The following is a 20,481-nucleotide window of genomic DNA, read 5'->3' as shown; positions in this document are numbered from 1 at the left end:
TGGGAAATCCTAGAAATCAGGTTTTCGGTAACAAATTATATTTTTTGCGAAATAATTAAATGTATATTTTTTTTTAAAACACATTTCTTTTTTTTTTTGTGAATAGGCAAAACATGTGAAACCACTACCAAACATACACTTTATGATACTTTAAATAGAATTGCAAATTAAGTTTAAAATTTAAGGAAATAAATATGTAGGTGATATAAGATGACGGCAGATATATTATTACATAAGTAAAGTGAATGTAAAGTATGAGATGAATGCCGTCATGAGATGAGGACAGGTCATACCAGTTTCTGTTAATAACACAAACAGAATGTCGTCAACCTGAATAGCAAAATGAAATGAAATGGGGTTTTAACGTCCTACTGTTCTGCTCCGTCTGGGCGAATGAAGATGGGCATATGCCATACAGTGTGCAATGAGGGAAATTTTATGCCACAGCCCACTCTTCTATCTAATTCCAACTGCCAAGGGATCTTTTACATGCCAATGTGTACACAGGACCTCGGTTTTTTCCGTCCTATCCGAACGACTAGACATTTGTTCTTTCAAGGCCCTTAGTCCTGCACTGCGATAAACAAACATTAACCTGCTTACCTTTAAGACTAATCTGCCCTTTCTGTTGAAACAGAGATATTTTTTGGTTTCGGCCCCTCGAACACGAATTACTCCGTCTGATAAGGAGATAAAAGTTAAATGGGCTGAAAAAAACAAAAAAAACAGCATTTGAACAGTTATAGAGAATAAATATGTATGGGACTTGCCGTGAACGTCTCAGACTACTTGGACTCATTGAAATGAAATGAAATGGGGTTAATGAAGACGGGCATACGCCATACAGTGTGTTATGAGGGAAATTTTGCCTGGGCAGCGGCACTACGGCCTACTCTTATATTGAATTCCAACTGCCAAGGGATCTTTTACGTGCACGCCAATTTGTACACGGGACCTCGGTTTTTCGTACCATCCGAACAACTAGCCAGCTGTTCTTGTCAGGCCCTCCTTCCTGCATCACTGACAAGGGGGGAAACCACGTCGGAAAATCTGGATGAATTTTCTCGGCTGGACTAATTCAGAAGGACAATTTTGTCCTGCAACAACGGCCTATTCAGGGGATCTTTAGGGTATATGTGCGGGACCTCAGTTTTTCGTTCCATCGGAAAAACTACACACATTACCTTTAGCAAGGGGTTTCTTGTCTCTCACTCGATCTAAAAGAGAAACTCTACTTGCTAGCCTCACAGCTGACAAGCATGTATTGTATATCACGGCCTAATCAGGGGATCCTTGGTTTTTCATCCCATGGGAAAAACTAGACACATTACCTTGTTATTGTCTGTCACCCCATCTAAAAGAGAAACCTTGCAGCTGACAAGCATGTATTGTATATTATAATGTAAATGTTAAGGCGTTGTATATTATGTTCAGTATCAAAACAGGACGTAAAGATGGTGTATCAGATTTTCTTACAATATAGCTTAATCGTATACTTGTATCTAATAGCTTCCGACCAACAAAGCACACCTACCGTTCACTAACAGTCGATTCATGTCAAATTAATTTTTTATGCAAATTTCATACTTTGAAATTTGAGACAATGAATGAAGTAGACACCAGAGATATGACAAACCTGGCACGTAAATTAAAAATATCTTTTCGGTTTTCAATTTTTTATGAGCAACATTTGAAGAGCTGTCATGCAATTGCCACTAGGGCGGGTTCGTTTAGTCTGTGGTAATTTACAGAACCATGTGTTCACGTTATTGGGCATTATATACGTAAATAGTATACAACATATGTAAATGAGTAAAACTGAATTAAATTTTAAAACACATAAATCATAATTTCATGTTTTAAATATTTAGAAAACTTTAAAACATTTTCTTTTCCTCATCAATAAAACACGGAACAAGTGGGTGAAATAACTGTTCAAATTATACCGGTAATTAGAAATTAAATGAAATGGGGTTTAACCTCCTACTGTTCGTCTGCTCCAAATAGGCTAAAGAAGAGGGGCATATGCCATACAGTGTGTTATGAAGCAAATTTTGCCTGGGCAGCGCACTACGGTCTCGAATTCCAACTGCTAAGGGTTATTTTACATAAACACACATGTGTACATGGGATCTCAGTTTTTCGTCCTATCCAAATGACTAGACAGCTGTCCTTGTCAGGCCCTCCGTCCTGCATCATGATGGCACAGAACACCCATTATTACTTGAGCTGAACGTGTAATTTGAAATTCAAGTTTTCTATATTAGTTTCTATTTAATCTGTCAGATGTCTATTCCTGTGTCATATTTGGGATATTTTCGGAAACAATCTCGTAAGATTTTTAATATTAAAAATTCTCCAAACCTGTTTATGTCAATTTAAAATTCCTATTATGTAAATTTATGTTGACATAATCAGTTTCTCGTGTTGCGTGTCCTGGCTATAAGTAATAAATAAAACTGTAGCCGTTACTTAATCTCGCTATTACATCACAGATGTTATTAAGTGCATCAAATATATATATATATATATAGAGAGAGAGAGAGAGAGATGGGGTTTAATGTCCACTCGACATGAACTAGGTCATTTCGGGACTAACATATGGTTGTATTTTATTTCAATTATTCACTTGCGCATAGGGTTCTTTAGCAGTGGGAGGAAATCGGAAGACCCGGAGAAAACCCACAAGGTTGGACAGGCGACGACACTCTGTGTTATATACAACCAGGGAATCGAAACAATGCCAGTTGACTCAATGACAGACCTTATGATGCAATGTGCATGTGCTAACAATTCGGCTATCCCCCAACCCCTGCTATTAAAGACGGTAAGCATAGTATGTCTTGTACACAACACTAGTCACAAAATATAGCTAAATAAAATTTGGCCTAACAAATGTCATGAAATAAAACTGTTTTATATCATGACATTGATGTGGATCAAAATAAGGACCGTGGTACCTATGGATAATGTGTGACATGGATAATTACGAGTGACAAAAAAAGAATTGTGAAAAATCAATTCAGCGTCTCACGATTCAATACGCGAATCATAGGAATATGATTCAACGATTTTTGTGCCACCTCCAGATATGATTAGCCCAGTCAGTGAAAGAAAGCATGGTCTTGAAAACACTTGAAAATGCTTGAAATTGATAAGAGGACATTTGCAGAAACGTTGTGATATAATATGAGTAGAAATCAGTGATTGTTTTAATATAAATTGCATTGTGATCTTTTTTATCAGAACTACAGTCATTGAGGAAGAATTATCATTGACACAGGTTTTTTTTTCAAATGGATATTCCGCATTGTTTATTCACCTTGTTCATCTTTTACGCAAACTATCTTCAAATTATTAATAGATTTAATGTACCTAAATTATTTTGCGTTTTTTTTTTTTTAGTGTGGTTGGGGTTTTTTGCACTGAGATTAAGATGTAAAGCTTGATGATGAATAGGATGGGTTGGAAGCTTATCACAGATTCACATCCGACTGTGTTCCTGAGCCCTTTATTGAAAACTGTCATGTCGTACAGTTCATAACGAATACAGTTTGATAAATACCCCTAGTCAGAGTATCGGGTTACCAAACACTGGATTTTAAGAAGATATAACTGAATGAGAACGATGAATAGAAATTTGTCAATTGAGTTGGTTTTGATCAGATGTTTAGGGTAAAGATGACAAGTGTTGTCTGCAGTGTTTCACAACCATAGCCCGATGTCATACTTTGATAACGAGACAGTATTTACGGTATTGCATAAATTAAATAAGGGCTTTATAATATAGTATCATATTATTAATGTAATATATAACTTTTGAAGGGTTTGGAAGAGATGGAGAGAAATGGGGTTTAAACACAAAGTAGGTCATTTTGGGACTAACATATGATTCAATTTTATTTGATTAATTCGCTTGCGTATAGCCGGTATTTTAGCAGTGGGAGGAAACCTGAGAAAAGCCACACGGTTGTCACGTACAACCGGGGTATTGAAATCCCGCTAGTAGACTCAATGACAGACTTTATGATGCTACATGCGTGCTAACCATTCGGCCATCCAACACCCCCTCTCACCCTCTTTAAGTGAAAGATGAAAAGCCATAATGATTTGATTGAAACTTACTGAAATTACTTGAGGGGCGACCCCGACCATTGACTCTACCCCGTTTTCCTCCGTACTTCATTTGAACATGTCTATTACTACACTGGTTAATAAGCTGATAGTTGAATTTGAGAGAGTCGCCTGGTGGCAGCACTATCTTCTGTTCTTTAATCTTTCTGAATATAATATCATTAACTGCTGGCGAACCATGAACCTGAAACAAATAATTAAATTGTCTTGAGTTAAAGTTGAATCGTACTATAACAAATAATTAAATTGTCGGGAGTTAAAGTTGAATCTTACTATAACAAATAATTAAATTGTCTTGAGTTAAAGTTGAATCGTACTATAACAATTTATAATTAAATTGTCGGGAGTTAAAGTTGAAAATTCTATAAGAGAGAGAGAGAGAGAAATGGGGTTTAACGTCCACTCGACACAAACCAGGTCATTCCGGGACTAACATGTGGTTTAATTTTATTTACATAATTCGTTTGCGCGTAGGGGTCTTTATCAGTGGGAGGAAACCGGAGGACCCGGAGAAAACCCACGAGGTTGGACAGGCGACCCTACTCCTTGCCACGTACAACCAGGGATTCGAAACCACGCCAGTCGACTCAATGACAGACTTTATGATACAGCGCGCGCACGCTAACCATTCAGCCATCCAACCCCCCTGAAAATTCTATAACATATAATAGTTTTGATATTTAGTACCATCTGAAAACAATGTACTTAATTAAATGTATATGACACTATCTGTGTTTCCATCTGTAATATATTAATGTCATGTCCTGTTTTAAATGTTATACAGTAATGTTATGTAATGCAATTATTGTAATCGAAAAAATGTGATATCATAATGTAATAATGTGATATCATAATGTAATAAATGAGATATCATAATGTGATATCATAATGCAATAAATGAGACATCATAATGTGATATATCATAATGCAATAATGTGATATATCATAATGCAATAATGTGATATATCATAATGCAATGTAATAATCCCTTTAATGAAATATGGGTGAATTCCTATCTAAATGAAAAGTAGTACCAAGTGGTGTATAACACTGTAATCCAGGTATCATTTAATCTTATGTATCTAGCACTACTTTCTTTCGGGGGGGGGGGGGGGGTGTGATGGTTAGCATGTGTGCGCTGTATCATACGGTCTGTCATTGGGTCAACTGCTGGGGTTTTGATTCCCCGGTTGTACGTGACAGGGAGTAGGGTCGCCTGTCCAACCTCGTGGGTTTTCTCCGGGTCCCCCGGTTTCCTCCCACTGCTAAAGAAACCTACGCGCAAACGAATTATTTAAATAAATTGAACCATATGTTAGTCCCAAAATGACCTGGTTTGTGTCGAGTGGACGTTAAACCCCCTCTCTCTTGGTTTTTTTTTTTTTTTTAGCGAGTCACGCCCTGTAAGCATGTTTAAAATATAGATAATCTCTTTCTCTCTACTACACTATGTTTAATGTCTACCATAAACAAAAAAAACCCCCTCATAACAAATAGATCTAAGTATGTTTGTCGTAATACAAGGAGTTGAAACCCCTTTAAAAAGGCAAATAATTTCCACCTATAAAACTCCAGAATGTCTTTTAATCGTTGGTATATTAGAACCTAGATGATCTGACAAACAATAGATTTAGGAGAGAAACGATGGCCTCCGGGCTAACATGTTTAAATGGCTTGAGTGGTATTGAAGGAGTTTACCACAGCTATTGAAACCCCTGCTAGGCGCAGTAGGAGATGTTCAGACTGAATGGGGGTAAAACATCTTATAGCAAGATGACAAATAAAGGGTTGAAGTGGGGAGGTTAATGGGACTGAATACTCTTTGGTCTCATTCACAACAAACGAACGACTTGGAACATAGGCCAGGAGATCCCCCTCACAAAAACATCTTGGAACAAAATACATAACCGCGGGTTAATACTTGAGTTGGGAATGTACAGAGAAGGGTGATATATTAATTTTAGTCAAGAAATAAAGGTATATAAAATTAAGGCATTGGGCTAGATTAATTTGTCATGTCCGTGTTGCTTGGGATTGCAGTGGAAGTATCAGATCGACAAGGGTTCTTTTACGTGCACACCATGATGTTTATGTAAATTCAGTTGTTTTCGCGCTACTGGAATGACTAAACACCGTTCCTTCTAAGGCCTTTTGTTAAACCCCAACTGGACAAGAGAAAACCATGTTGGCAAAACCTGAAAAAAGTTCCCAGCCAATGCCAGGATCAAACCCTAACCTTCTGGTTAGTGAGCCAGTACCTTACTTGCTGAGCCACCGATCTAGAACATCTGATGTCACTCCTCAACTGATTGAAATATTCAAAGAAAGAGAGAGAGAGAGAGAGAGAGAGAGAGAGAGAGAGAGAGAGAAAGTGAGAGAGAGACCGGGGTAATATGCACTTGACACAATCTAGGTAATTTCATGACTAACGTATGGTTTAATTTTATTTCAATAATTCGCTTGGGGCATAGGGGTCTTTAGCAGTAGAAGAAAGCCGGAGGACCCAGATAAAACCCCCGAGCATGGACAGGCGACCCTACAACCAGTGACTCGAAACCAAGTCAGTTCACTCAATGATAGACCTTATGATACATTCGCAGGCGCTAACCCTTCGGCCATTCAACCCCCCAAATATTCACAGAGCTAACCGTTTTTTTTACTGTATATGTAAACTCAAACATCTGTTCACATGTAATGGCATGTAATATGTTTCCATTCAAAAACGGTGCAATGCCTGAAAAAGGGAAAAATTGTAAAAGGATTAGCGAGTGCGATGTATTTGAAGTGGATTACGTTATAATTTGATCATGATAAAATATTCAAACGACCGTCTGACAAACACTTTCACGTGTTTACATTCAACATTGAAGAGACAAACAAAAACGAAAACTTTCTATACATAAAGAGTAGAAATATTTCAACCAAAATACAAAAATCTAAAGATGTTTTGACATGACTGCGAAACCCGCCTTCAAATGAAATGAAAAACACCCAAGAGGGGAAGATGTGAAGTGTTTAAATTTCTCGATTCAATATAAGTAATTTCCATCTTCAGAACATATATAGATATATAGGTTACACAGTCAGGGCATAACTTAGACGGAATGCATTTCAAAGATACCTGCTCGAGCAAAACATTTCTATTGACAATAAAATCTTTTGTCATTGAACGATTCAAATTATTCGCCATTCATTCGGCCATTATCATCACTATTATATATAAATCGTATATTAGAATTTGTAATAATAAAATTCTATTTTGTCATCTTGACCGGTGTCGTTTATTTTTTTTCCTTTTCTCTATTTATACAGGTAATTTGACAGATGAATATAGATGGATTAACGACAGGTTGTTTAATAAAAATGTTATATAAAAAGCGGGTGGGGTGTACAATGCCAGGGTGAAAATATATTAAATTCCATTGCAGGGTTAAAACTACTTTAGCAGTGTTTTAATACCTATACACAAGTAAACCGTCGGCGGAACGCAATGTGTCTTTAAGTGACAAGTTCGCATTCAAAACATCCATCTGTATATAATTAGTGAAAGAGAGAGAGAGAGAGAGAGAGAGAGAGGGGTTTAACGTCCATTCGACACAAATTAGGTCATTTTGGGACTAACACATGGTTCAATTTTATTTCAATAATTCGCTTGTGCATAGGGGCCTTTAGCAGTGGGGGAAAATCGGTGGACCAGGAGTAAACCCACGAGGTTGGACAGGCGATCCTACATCATGTCATGTACAAGCGGAGAATCGAAACCATGCCACTTGACTCAATGACAGACCTAATGATGCAACGCCTGCATGTTAACCCTTCGGCCAATCCAACCCCCCATTCATGGCCGAATAGTTAGCGCATGCGCGTTGCATCATAAGTTTTGTCATTGAGTCAACTGCCATGGTTTCGATTCCCGGGTTGTACACCGTATGGTGTATGCCTGTCTTCATTAGCCAGTCAGAGCAGAACAGTAGGACATTAAAACCCATTTCATTTCTGTTGAAAGTTTTTTGCAATAAGCAACTCTATATGAACTAACGCACACCCACAAACAAAGAACGCAAACTTTTCTTTTACTCTGAGTCAAGATGAGCTAATTTTTAACAATAACTTGTCAAGTTTACAGGGGTTAGCTCGCGACTTCATGACAACTCATTTTCTTAACTACTGTCAAATTCCACACCTAAACCTTCCCTTCATCTCACTGGCCACATATGACTCGATAAAACTCCCTTCTTTGTTGTCATACATCCCGACAATAGAACAATCTACCTTGATCCCAAATACTAATAATTGGCCCTCATTGAACATAAATTATTATCATTAATAACAAACATGCCCTTCCATCTAAATTTAGGATTTTCATTAAAGCCTCGTCTTTCACACGAGCATTTTGTCAAATCATCAAATGGCTGTGTTTTGTGTTTTGACTATAAAAGAATGAATTACTTAGTGCTATACAATGTTGATATCCTGCCTAGAATACGAACATTACATTTGTGTGTATTTTTATTGTTAGTATACCTCCCCCACTGTGATATGAAAAACATGTTAATATTAACATGTCTATGCTTAATTTGACTGATATCATGCTTGGGTATAAACACCTGAAATCAACCTGTATTCAGCAACCACCAGGGTTACCTGTATTAACCTGTCCTTCTCATGCACTAGAAGGAACCCTCAAACTTCATCACATCTGATGAAAAAATACATTTCCATTAAAAATGCAGTTTAAAGTATTAATTTTATGATAAAAATGACAATCTATTTTTGAAACAATAGCCCATCAATTAGCATAATGTTGGTTACAATTAAACATAACTGCCAGCAGGGGGGTATGTCATAATGCAAAATGGCATTGAGAATATGCAAAATCGGCATATTGCCTGTATTTTATGTGACCTAGCCTCAGGGGGTCATGACATTTTTTGTTTAATCAAGGTTAGATAACAATGTGTTTAAAACCTGGGAAACCTCTTTTTCTAGTACATGGACTAAAATTTGTGTAATCTAGGAATTTTGAAATGTTAAAGAGTGACCATGGTCAATGGTCTGATAAGATAAAGTACCATCTGTTTCCATACCCAACAGTTGAGATAACCAACACACTGACCGATCCTTCTATACAGTTTATGGTCATCTGAAATATTTATTTAATGTATGTCAATTCTTCCTTGGTGCTTATGAATAATACACTATAACCAGGATATCATTTAATCTTGTGTATCTAGCACTAATTTCTTTCGCATTTGTTTAATATCAAATCTTTGTTTAATAATTCATAGAAATCATTTAAGATCGCCAAAAATCATCTAATTTGTACTTGTTTAAATTTAAATTTAACGGATTATTTAATTTCCTGATTCTGTTAAAAAATTAAACATTATACATCAATAATCAATTGGGTTGTTTATTTTTTAACAGAAACCCAAATAAACATGTGATCCTTTTCATGGAGGAAGGGAGGGGTGTGGGAAGACCATCGATTTGGCTATCATACCAAGAAGCTTGGTACGTGATAAATAGTTTAGCAGACGTTAAGTTTGAAGACAGCTCTGGTTTGGGGGGGGTATCAAATTGGCTATAAGAAGAAGGAGCCCAGTACATGGTAAACAGTGCCGTTAGCAGAGGTTAGCTTGAAGACTGCTCTGATTCGGGGGGGGGGGGGGGTATCGAATTGGCTATAAGAAGAAGGAGCCCAGTACATGGTAAACAGTGCCGTTAGCAGAGGTTAGCTTGAAGACTGCTCTGATTCAGGGGGGGTATCGAATTGGCTATAAGAAGAAGGAGCCCAGTACATTGTAAACAGTGCCGTTAGCAGAGGTTAGCTTGAAGACTGCTCTGATTCGGGGGGGGGGGGGTATCGAATTGGCTATAAGAAGAAGGAGCCCAGTACATGGTAAACAGTGCCGTTAGCAGAGGTTAGCTTGAAGACTGCTCTGATTCGGGGGAGGGGAGGGGGTGTTATCGAATTGACTATCATAAGAAGCTGGATACGTGGTAAACTGAGTTGTTATCTGGTTGGGAGCATACACGACAGGCATGTCACATTAGGAAAACCACTTTAAGATAATAAGAAAGGACCATTGGCTACTTGACATGTCATGGGTGCTCTTGAATCTATCTAGAAATAGTAACAATACACAGGCCTAATGGCGTACTTGAGTTGGAGTTCATATATTGTTAAAATGGCAGTTTGGATGCTACATTGTATATATATAAACCCTTGAACTGAATTGATCAACAATAGGCGACATAGGAATCGAACAAAATTCGACAACATAAACAATAGTTATACGCCGATGTACTGTTGGAATTTGTGATGGAAATGTCAGACATCTAGACAAATTGAATTGTCTTGAATGATTCAAGTTGAATCCCTGTTGTACTTGTAAATAAACCCTCATACTGAATTGAACAACAATAGGCGACATAGGAATCGAACAGAATTCAACAATATTAAACAATAGTTATACAGCTATGTACTGTTAGAATTCGTGATGGAAATGTCTGACATCCATACAAATTTGAATTCTCTTGAATCTCTGTTGTTCTTGTTGAGAATCGTCAAGCCAACAGTACTCTGCTTTAATCCCCGGTCAGCAAAATGTGCAAAAATGCTCATTATCGAACTTGGTCAAGGTATCAATGTAATGGAATATGCTCATTATCGAACTTGGTCAAGGTATTATTGTAATGAAATACCAGTATGCTCAATTATCGAAATTAGTCAAGGTATTAATGTAATGAAATATGCTCAATTATAGAACTTAGTCAAGGTATTAATGTTCCAAAGTATCGACAAATTAAATTCTTATACCTGCGCAAAAAATGTTTTGAGGTAATGAAACTATCCCTGTCACTTAGTCTAAACAGAAAATGTTCATCATAGAACTCCGCCAAGGCAGTCGACAATTATTAAATCTATGAAAACAGCCAAAATTCAATGCTTTGTCAAGTCCGACATTGTTAAGTTAATTGTAAAATCAAATAATAAATGGGGTCATGTGTTTTAACAGCCAGCATATGGTTGCAATTCAGTGATCCAAAGCCATTCAAGGGCCTTTCCGAAGCTTCAGCCATCCCACTTTTATTCTGTCGGTGAAATGGTGCGAGTAATTTCAGCACCCATATTCATCTATAACACTGTTGTTATCTTAAAATCACAGACTAAAATAAGATAAAAATCCGAGCTTTATTCATTAGATCTTCACAATCCCATAGACTCCATTATCCCATCCCCCAGCAGGTCCTTGAGTTACCAAATAATTAACAGAAGTGTAAAATGAAGTCATCAGCCTCGAGGCTAATGGAGGCATTAAGGACTATCATTAGACCCCTTTTTATAGCCTATTTAAATTGAATTTAAGGGGATCAAATGTGATTTTTATCTTGGACCTGAATGTGGTCATGGTGTGTGATGTTGTCATCCAGAACAAAACATCTTCAATGCAGGTTTTATCACTCAATTTCTCTAACTACAATCACTCCCATTGATTGTCTCGTTATCAAATCAACTACTCTATTAGATGGATTTCAGGCCATGAAAACAAGTAGCTGTTATATTATATAACTTTATAGTTTATCCTAATTCTATAGATCATGAAATATTGAAATGGAATGAAATAGGGTTTAACAACCTACTTTACAGTTGGATCACGAAATATTGAAATGATCAAGATACCTGTAACAGTATTGAAAAAGTTGCATAAAGTAAAAAAGAAGCAATAAATCCATAAATTTGTTTTTTTTATTGAATGAAATAGGGTTTAATATTCATACACCCACCGAGATAACAAAGAGTTTAAGCCAAGTCTTTGTCAAATATCAAGAGCCACATTGAAAAAGACTGAGCCACTTTTTCATCTCGGCCAATGCTTCTTAGGTTATATTGAGAGAGAGAAGAGAGAGAGAGAGAGAGAGAGAGATGGGGTTTAACCTCCCACTTCACACAAACTAAGTCATTTTGGGACTAACATATGGTTCAATTTTATTTCAATAATTCACTTGTACCTAGTGGTCTTTAGCAGTCGGAGGAAACCGGAGGACCTAGAAAAACCCCACGACCCTTCTCCTTGTCACGTATAACCGGGGAATCAAAACCATGCCAGTTGACTCAATGACAGACCTTATGATACAGTGTGTACCCGCTAACCATACGGCCATCCAACCCCTCTAGGTTATATTTAGACTAACAAATGAACCAATCGGTATCTCTGTGCCATACATTAATTTGATTCCCAGGACATTAAATTGATGTGATCTATAGTTAGACCATTGTACAGGTGGTGCAACATATATCACCATAAAACCATCACCAACATCATAAAATACTGATATTACTTCCTGACAACCCTCAGGCTCTTATAAACATATTACAAATAACATTTTTAAAATTAAAAAAAATATATATCAAATGGCAAAATGTAGTTTCCGCTTGTAGGCGTTTGCCTCGTAATCAATGTCAGTAGTGAACGTTTATTTCAAGAATTTAGATGGGGAGAGGAAACCGAAGAAAATCCATGAGGTCAGACAGCTAGGTGACACTACTACAAGCATAAAGTATCGACACCGCTCTCGCTGACGGACCTTATGATCTAAAACAATAAATGAAATCAAATGGGTTTTAACGTCCTACTCTTCTGGGCGCTGTTGGTTAATCTGACTACTTTTTTCATTCATCTTTTCATTTGTTTTTCTTCTCTTTTATCCTTTGTACACTGCATGTGCATTATGGGTTAGGGTTAGTGCCCATTAAAGCGAGAATTTCAAATTATCTAAGAAAGTCAAAACATAATTATTTCTATGTCTTTTGCTCAATAGGTTATCAAATCACTATTATGCGATCATGGGCATTATTTCCCAGCCTTAAAAATCTATGACACAGGAAATAACACAATTACCTCCCCTGTTTTGCTATTGACAACATGGGGCAGCCATTTTCCAACGTTGGAATTTGAAGTTAAAAATGATATTTTTGTCAATTTCTCAGCTGGCAATAGTGAATTATAGGATTAATAGGATTATTCTTTAACAAGGTAGGACAGTTTATAGATACCATCTTTTTTAAGGCTTTATTTTAATACATTTTAAAAATATTACTTAAAAATTTGCAATTGCAACTTTAACATGGGGTTGAAAAATCACCATTGTTTATTCATTTCAAAGAGATTTTCCATTTCTGATATCATCTTGGTGAAAAAAGGGTCGTCTAAATTAAAAAAAGTAGTCATATTAGCCAACAATTAATGCTCTGTTCTGCTCCAACTGGATTATTAAAGACAGTGTGTTATGTGCGAAATGAGCCTTCCCTTTAAACGGCACAGCTGGGACCCCTCCGGGATCACTTATACAGTGCCTTTAAACAGCACAGCTGGCCCGTCTGGGATCACAAGCCAGAAAATCCTACGGAATTTTCTCCGGATCAAATCTGTGACTTTCTGGTTTGTGGTTCAGTACCTTACCAGTGAGCCACGAAGATAGCTTATTTAGTAGAAATACGTAAGATTAGAGATGTGATCTTTAATTCTTTTCATAAATAAAATAGAGATTACGTGTACGCAATCAAAGTTGTGTTGATGAAATGCGGTTTAGATACATACGGGCACTTGACCGACATACGAGTGCGCGACAATCTCAACTTCCGGTGAATGCATTCCTGGAAATTTTTTCAAGCAGCGAGCTACTGTGATAAAATTTTTGTGGTTTTAATTTAGTGAATTTCACCGTTGCACATTTGTGGAGCTGTTGTTTTACAGTCAGACAGGCTTATCTGTGTTTTTGTAAATTGCTCGTGCGTTCCGAGTTTGTTAACAAATTCCTTCCCTGCGTTTTCCAGTGCAGTGGTCACGGGGGGCCAAAATGGCGGCAGCCAACACTGTACACGGCGCGAACAATCTTGGTGGGAATAATTGTTTCAGGTTGATTCGGAAGCGGTTTCCCGATTTCATTCGCGGCCTGTAAAGGTTGCCGTATATGTAGATCGTCGTACTCGATCCATCTACGGGAAAATGTTGAAAAATCGTGGTGTGCGTGTTGATTTGTGCGCTTATCAAAACCCTGACCAACGAAAGGGTCAAATGTACATGTTTCATACATACATGCATAAAAAGTGATTCTTAAACTGTTATTTAGGGGACAGGCCCCAAACATAAACACGCCACTGAAACAACGAACGGATTCGGTATACAATCAATCAAGGGTGCTCGCCACATGGGAAAATTCTGCTTAGTACGTCTCACATAATTTATCAATATATATATAGATCATTGATGCACCCAGTCGATCTATTTACAGATGTAGACAAATTAAAATCACAAAATAACTCATCTATACTCCTCAACTTGAGAAATATATTTAATTATTGCCCTGTAATTATTGCGGGTTAAGCTAATTACATGTGATGAATGCGCTACCCAGATTCCCATTTCACATCAAGGCGTTTACAATATGATACACTTAATTATAAAATCAAATAGTAAACCTAATTATCTCTCTTACACCCCTTTCTATTCATCTTGATGATGATGTTCACACGGGTTTAATATAATTACAAAAACGGCTGATTGTGAGATGGCGTAGTAATGAAACAGTATTTTGTTAGACAGGGCACACTTATTCATAGAAACAACTATAGTGTTTATTAATAAAGTTTGAACTGAGCCATTTTATTGAGAAGTAGTGTCACGTGTTCTAGAGAGTATAAGAGCACATCCTGTCTCTTGCATGACATCTGCTAGTTGGACATATATTAGCCATCATACTTCAGAAACCACACAAATGCCAGTTTGGTAACAAAAGGGGAAAAAAATTATTACTATCTTTAGGGTCCGTACTTAATATAATACCACTACAAAAATATTAGATACAAAATGGCCGCTTGAAGGTGCGGGAAAGGAAATGGAGAGGAGAAAAGTAATCCTTATTTAGTGTCCTTACTAAATATAATAAAACTACATATATTATTTACAACTCGATATTGGTTACAAAATAGTCGTTTGAAGGAGCGGGAAAGGAAATTAGCATTCTTTGACTTGGAAGTTGTTCGGAAATTGCGGCCTCGGCGGCCCGAATCCTCCCACATTCGCTTTTCCTTACTACTTCCGGTTCAACCCCACCCACTACCATTTCTCAACGTTCAATAATTTATAAACTTTTTAGTTCACCCGTCGCTTTCTTCTACGACTAACAAAATGTTTTAGGAATGACGTCTGATGTTAACATGCGATAATCGTCCTAACCCTCCCACACACCCTCCCCCATTAACTATTATGTAATAATTACTTCCGGGTCAACCGCCCACATCCTCTGGAATCACGCTATTCAATATTTTTCTTTGATCTTTAGTTGTAAACCTTACAAATACAGCGTTTATGGTTTCAATAACGACAAGAGAATACAAAATACGCAATTTTGTTAAAAAAAAAAAATCTTTTTACAAAGGTTGTATTTTTAAAAAAAAAATGAAGTGCAACATTTTTATTTCAATATATTTAGTGAATGAATTGATTGTAATGATTTTACCTGTAATTTTGTAAGAGTCTTTTTACAAATGTCGTATTATTAAAAAAAATGAAGGCCAACATTTTTATTTACCTGTAGATATATTTAGTGAATGAATTGATTGAAATTATTTCACCTGTAATTATCTCACGGGGAAAATAAAATACACACCTGTAATTAACTTGCTTATTTTTTATATACAAAAAAATGCATCCATTAATGGAATATATTTTGAACAAATCACCGAAGATAATTCAAGGTTCTTAAAAAACAAACGAAATTAATATGCTACGTTTCTGGGGTGGAGTATGTGTGTGTGTTGAGGGGGGGGGGGGTAAATTCACAATTTTAAACATGATAACATAAAACATTACAGGTAACTTTACAAGATAATAACGGTATGCTATTGATACTAAGCTAAATGTCACCGATATAGCCTACCAGATTCTTTCATGAAATTTCACGACCTTGGAACCAACCAATGCGCACCGAGGCGTATTACTCGGCAAACCTCGGCAGATTCCGTTTCTCTACATCTAGCCTCGGCTGTATGACTGTAAGTGACATGTACCTACGCCTATACAATTGCGATGCGGCACCAGTTTACTTATTAGGAAAACTTGCCGCTTTTAAATAATAAATTATCAAAATTGCGTCGTTCGAAGCGTGTGTAGTGAAAAGTTGCCCTTGTTTGAAGAAAATTGGATAAACTTGAAAGAAAAATAGCTCCAGACTTTGAAATATTTGTATGATAAAACATTCTTCAAAGGCGTCGTCATGGGCAACGCAGCTGGTAATCCGGGAACTTGAAAGCAGTTTCAATGGCGGACTGGAATCTGCTGAGGTTTGCCGAGTGCGAGACGTGTTTGGTTCTGTTGGAAAAAAATACATTATTTAATGATCCAATTTTAGAGCGTGTCAGTATTTTCAAATTTTCAAAAGTAAAGGTTTAAGACAATATTCTAGTACGGTTTACATTAAAAAATATCCTGACCCCACAAGCCTCATATATATCACAAGTCGCACCTGTTACACAATATTGCACTCAAGTTTCCGGTTTGAGTGATACATATCTCTCCAGTATTACGTGATGGTCATTGTCACATTTTTACACACCTTTGTTCGTTATGCCTAAACAGGTAACATACAGGTAATAGAGGTAAAGGTATCATAATATGCTGTAATCTACATGTACTTGTAGATTGACCTGAAGGTACCAGAACTGTAAGTGACATTTTAAAACGAACATAAATACTATTTAGATGACTTTCTGTTGACAGGACTTATGAACATAACGTCAATTTGTGAATTCATTTTAGTTAGAGACAATATTGAACTATCTTAAAATGGAAATATAATTGGGTTTAACGTCCTACTTTTCTGCTCCGACTGGGCTAATGAAGACAGGAATACGTCATAAAGTGTGCTATGAGGTAAATTTTGCCCGGGCAGCGGCGTTACGGCCTACTCTTATATCGAATTCCAACTGCCAAGGGATCATTTACGTGCACCCCAATGTGTACATGGGATCTTGGTTTTAACCCCATCCGAACGACTAGACAACTGTTCCTTAACGGGCCCTCCACCCTGCACCATTGACAAGGGGGAAACCACGTCGGAAAATCCCGATGAACTTTTTCGGCCAATGCAGGGATCGCACACACGACCTCCCACACTGATCCGCAGTGAATATTTGCTTGGCCGCGACAATCACTGATAAGGATGACATTGATGCGGCTTAATGAGCTAGAAATATTAACTATTTTCCTGCGGCAAATTAAATTCTAAAACATTTTTTGTATATATTGGAAAAATAAATAAAGGCGTTTGACGTATTTGTAGTTAAAAATTATTTCCGATTTAGTGTAAATGGGTATTAAAATGACTAAAATGCAGCATTCTCTCCGAAGCAGTTATGTCTTATGTAAACAATGCACGCGCCATTCAGCCAATGATTCACACCGCGTGCTGTGACAGCACGTGTTAAGGCAGTCATCTATGACAGAGATATTATACAAGACTGGTAATTCTCTGTGAAACAGATTGACGACCTCCAGGCTAGCGAGTCAGCGTCTTACCCACTTAACCACCATGGCTCCCCAAAACGATAAACGAAGCTGTTTTATTACAATTCAAATTAAAAAGACGTATTCACGTGTTCCATAAATTGATAAGCATATGCTGCGTAGTGTACGAGAATATGCAAAATCAGTACGAAAATATGTCGAACAGTGAGCAACAAATCCTGTAGTTAATGATACTTCCTGGTTACAATTTTAAACAGGACAAAGGTTACAAGTTATGTCACCCCCAGAAAAAAATTAAATAAACAGAAGACAGATTTATCTCCTCGTTCAATAGTTCATAAATATTCCGAAAAATAAATATAAATAAATAAAAACGTAAACGGATTTAACAAGTCACTAAACAATTTATTCAAAAAAAATTTGAAATAAAAAAAAAACTGTGTTTACTTTCCGACATGTATTCAAGGACAAGCTCCACAGTGCTATTGGTGATAGATTACAGGTGAAGAATATACACCTATATGTACAGGTATACCCTTACACAGTAATTAATACCGATACAGGTGAATAATACACCTATATGTACAGGTATATCGTATCACGGTAATTAATGCACATATTTCAAATATTGTAAGTTTTTTATGGTTTGTAAACGTACAACCAAAGCTGCGTTACCTTTGTGGTAACATTAATTAAGCACAGACTACCTTCTTGAACAGACATCCATAAGTACTTATAACTATATTTTATATAATATGTAGTCCCTATTTATTCAAGTAGCAAGCTTCATGACTTCCTCTCAGATCTCATAATGAACATCTTTAACCGCATCTACTGTTCTTATAGACATAAATCTTTTGAATAAAAAAGACGTTCTCGAACAAGAAACTAGCCCTATGGAGCTCTAGGACTTTCGCCCTAAAGAATCCAAAGAGTCAGGAATCTGTCAACTGTGCCATAGGCAAACAAATAATTATACAGTGCGATAGTTTGGACATTATATTTCAGAATTCTATTGTACATCTGGGAGACAAAGGCTATATATTTCGACACGTTTGTCAAGATACAAAAAACCGATAACTATGAAGAAGAGGTAACATAAGAAATATAACACAGTCTCATGGCTCATGTATTCACTCTTTATCTACGTTTCGTGAAGATCTTTGAACTGTAATTTGATATTAAATCGAACTTTCACGGTGTGTAGTGTCTATTTAGCGTCTTAAGCTCATGTGTCCATGTTTCATGCTAAACTATATTTGGACAATGAACGTAGACGAGTTAATAGTGTGAAACGTAGCCTACCATTGACTAGAAGAGGGCTTGGGATAGGTGCTCCCCTTTTTTATGATAAAATATAATAATAGGGTTTACATTGTGCAGGTAATATTTTATATTCATATTTTAGGGGTCTATTATACACCTTTACTCCAGGTATCGTATATCATTCCACACGCTCTAATATCGTGACGCTTACTCATTTCTGACAGTTGTACGCTGTGACCATTCATATTTTAAAACCTGACTGAATATGTTTCATTTCTTATTGACCAGTTGGCCATTGTTTCCTCTACTTAACCCATGATTGTTATAGACACACAGGTATAGGTATTGTCGGCAAAACATCAAAGCGTTTTACCTGAATGAAATAAAGTTTCGAGTAAATAGTGTGAGAGCCGGTTTTTCAGAAATCATTTTGCTTCCAAATTTTTCACAATTACACTTTCTCAAGAAATCACTACAATGTGAATTAGATTTGAATAGCCACGAGAAAAGCTTCTGTGGTTTTCGTTAAGTCCCACCAAATGGACATTGTCCATCGTATTCTCAAGATATCAAAGCCCCTTTTTTCCTAGCCTCTGGGCAATCGAACTCAAACCGTGGTTAATCCTTTTAAAGTCTCTAAGGCTCCCGTCACTTTATTTAAGCCGCCGTTTATTGGATAGGATGGAAAAAAAACATGGGGACGTTTTCTATTGTGTTTGGTTGAAAGTGGACGTCTTTATTAACTATTGTAAAACATGTCATTGAATTGCGAGCTACTAATGGAAGAGGTTGAATCAAATATTGCCACTGTTTTTTTTTTTAAATACTCGTCAATTTACGGCCCCCCTTTATCATTGTGGTCATTGAAGTGTCTTTAACTCGTCAGTGTGGATCATGTTCAACAATAACATCTTATTAATCCACTAGGCTCAAGGATGGGTTATAGAGGGCGTGGTTCACTGGCCGTGCCCCGAGGTCACTCACTAATAAGATCTGCTTTGGCCAGGTGAGAAAATCAAGAGTGTTTGTGTCAGCGGTCGATTGGAACATTGAATATACATAGATTTATTATAGGACAGGTGTTTTTTTTATCTTAACACCTTTCAAATCGTTACAATCCCCTTTACTACCTGGAGTGGAAATAAAATGGGGTTTAACGTCCCACTGTTCTGCTTCAACTGGACTAATGAAGACGTACATGTACATGCGCTATGAGGCCCACTCTTATATCGAATTCCAACTGCCAAGGGATCTTTAACGTGCACACCAATTTATACACGGGACCTCGGTTTTCCATCCCATCAGAACGACTAGCCGAGCTTTCGCGACCAATGTAGGGATCAAACACACGACCTTCAGGATACAGAGCCAGTGTTTTACCCACTTAGCCACCGTTTACAACGGGATGGTCCCTTTAAGGAATCATATTTCAAGAACGTCCAACACCAGAAAACAAAGATTTGAAATAAAAGTAAATTGTATATTTTATTCAGAATTTGCATTATTACGGAACTGATGAGAACTTATTAAATGATCAAACAATCTTTGA

General features: G+C 36.9%; 1 long non-coding RNA gene across 1 annotated transcript in view; it reads right to left on the bottom strand.

The window, feature by feature from the left end:
• Positions 1-603: 603 nt before the first annotated feature.
• The window catches only part of LOC126816500 (uncharacterized), a 65,119-nt gene continuing 45,241 nt past the window's right edge, over positions 604-20,481 (bottom strand). Inside the window, exons 3-4 of the long non-coding RNA XR_007678422.2 lie at positions 4,126-4,318; positions 604-707 (exon numbers count right to left, since the gene is read on the bottom strand). This is a non-coding gene — a long non-coding RNA (uncharacterized LOC126816500). The remainder of the gene's footprint in view (positions 708-4,125; positions 4,319-20,481) is intronic.

Source organism: Patella vulgata, chromosome 3 (assembly GCF_932274485.2).
Source record: "Patella vulgata chromosome 3, xgPatVulg1.2, whole genome shotgun sequence".
Lineage (NCBI taxonomy): Eukaryota > Metazoa > Mollusca > Gastropoda > Patellidae > Patella > Patella vulgata.
This window is presented reverse-complemented; position numbering and strand designations above follow the sequence as displayed.